The sequence below is a fragment of the Mercurialis annua genome, linkage group LG8 (genome assembly GCF_937616625.2).
Source record: "Mercurialis annua linkage group LG8, ddMerAnnu1.2, whole genome shotgun sequence".
Lineage (NCBI taxonomy): Eukaryota > Viridiplantae > Streptophyta > Magnoliopsida > Malpighiales > Euphorbiaceae > Mercurialis > Mercurialis annua.
In genome coordinates, this window is record NC_065577.1 from 11,011,972 (window position 1) to 11,014,776 (window position 2,805).

A 2,805-nucleotide genomic window follows, 5' to 3' on the forward strand; every position below is an offset into this window, starting at 1 on the left:
TAATTCTATCAAATTTTTAAAAATAGAGTTTGTAAATAATCTTCTAAATTAGTCAATTGTATATATTTTATAATTACATTATTCTTAATGTGTACAATCATTTCAAATAGATTCTTTTATAATTACATCATTGCAAATATTTTATTACAAAGATAACAGCAGTTGTCAGTTGGCATAGACATTTTAAAATTTAATCTAATTCACTATGTACAATTATAAATTATCCATTAATAATATGGTATGCGATATAATTATATAATTATGTTAAATAATTCAATCAATGAACATCATGACACATCAATAATCATTATTAAATAATTTGATCAATTAATAATATAGCATATTATTAATGAATTCATATTCTTATATGATAATTAGATTCAACTAAATTTTTTTATATTGATGTGTGCTATTAAATTCTTTTTTTTAATAATTAGAGAGGGAAGTACTCGTGGAAGAATTTAAACCCACAATCTAACAGTTTGCTGCCCATCGCTTATACCATTTGAGTAGGGGTATAAACGAGTTGGGCTACTCGTGAGTTACTCGAGATCGACTCGAAAAAAACTCGAGATCGGCTCGAAAAATTCGAGCCGAGCTCGAGTATTTATTGTTGAGGCTCGTGAGGCTCGCGAGGCTAAACGGGTCTAAACGAGCTTGATATTAAAAAATAATAATAATTTCTATTATAATTACATTATATTTTTTAGCTTTAAATTTAAATATATATCATATAAATAGGTCAAATTGTATATCATAAAGTGAAAATAATTAAAATGTATCAAATATGATCATTTTTTAATAATTATTTTTAATTTTATTAAATTCAAGTCGAGCTCGAGCTCGAGTTCGAGTAGTTCGAATATTGAGTTCGAGCTTAAGAATTTAAACCCGCTCGAGCTCGAGCCTGTAAAACACACTCGAGCTCGAGCTCGAGCTTGGCAGTACTCGGGCTCGGCTCGGCCCGTTAAAACCCAAATGATTTGAGTTATAATTCTGTACTGTTATCAAAGTTCACAAGTCAAAATTACACTCATTAGGACTATTTATAAAATCTTTAAATACTCAAATTAAAATATGTCATGTTTATCTAATTTAAGTAAAGTTAAAATTTATATCTCAAACAAACAAGCAAAAGTACAAAAACTAAAAACAAGAAAAGAGATAGCCTTAAGTAATTTTAGTTGTCTCAATTTGTGGTCAAGACAAAAAGCAATGAAGTACGCAATATGAAATGAATTTGTCTCTCATATTGTATGCAATATTATCTTGTACCCATTTTTATATTTATCTATATAAAATCTATTTGTTTTCGATAAAAATAAAATTGGAACTGTTTTTTGTTAATCTGAAAATATTTAAATGTGGTAATTTAATATAATACATGTTTCAATAATTTATTTATACTTTTACATGTCAGTTTTTGACCTTTTAACAAAAAATATTTTTTTTTCAATTTCACAAATACCTTTTTTTGATTTTGGGTTTTCACATAATTATATTTTGTTAGTTTTATCTTGAAAATTTGTCACGTATGTATAATTTCATTTTAAAAAGGAGTTTTTAAATAAAATAATACATGTATGATAAGTTTTTATATTTTAAAAAAATTAGTGTCATATATGTATTTTTGTCGGAGTTTTTTTTTGTTAAAATAAATTGAAATTAGATCATCAAATTATAAAAACATGATAATTTGAAATCCTTTAGGATCAATTCAGTCCTTTTTGTTTCAACATGTAATATTGACATTTAGCATGGTGTCCCATTCTTGTGTATCCTAAATTCATAGGTATTAAGGAAAAGAAAATGATCTTACCGCCTAAGATTTCAGAGAATAATGATACGAATGTTGAGGTTTCCAATTTAGATTTTTCCTTAAAACTATTTTGGAACATCTTGTTTTTTAGCAACAATAACAATGAATTTGCATCCAAAATAACAACGACATACATTTCAGCCTAGCTAGGTTATTCTCATCATTTATAAGAACATTTTTTCTTTTTTAGATATTACTACATAAGAACAACTCTAATAATTTCTTTAAAATGAAAAATATTATACACTTAAAAAAATTCAATTGCAATTTAAATCCCATTAATAGTTTATTCATAATTTCTTTTTTGTTTTATTTTTTCAGTGAGCATTAATTAATTAATTAATTTTTCTCTTTTTTTGGATTGCAAAAATATTATAATATCTTTTAGAAAAAATAATAAATTTGTTTTAAAACGAAACCGAAAGTGAAATTTAACTCTTTAAATATGATGAGCCAAATTAAATTTTTATATAGAAAAAGTATAAATAAATTTTAAAATTTTTACTTTTGATAGTTAGATTTCAAATGTATATTAAAATAATAGATTCATGATAAGTTAACCAATTTTAACTACTATTTTTAATTAATAATTAAGATCCAATTATCAAGTATAGTTGTGAGCAGAGCGGGGTTTGGGGACCTCTCGGCCAAGGCTTATGGCTGACTTCTCGATATGAAAATGGTTTGGAAAATGGAGTCGCCACCTAATTTAACTAAGAAATGCATTTGAACCGACTAGATAGCGTTATTCGCCTCTGGTAAGACTATCGTGCATCAGATCAAAGACTAGGGTTTGCGGACCTTCCCGAGACTCTTGTACTTGGCTTATCTGGTGCCCCTGGTTCTCTGGCTGTTGAAGACCTGGTGCCCCTGGTTTTCTGGCTAGTGGAGACCTGATGCCTCCGGTTCTCTAGCTGTCAAAGATCTGGTGCCCCTGGTTTTCTGGGTGGTGGAGACCTGATGCCCCCGGTTCTCTGGCTGGTGGA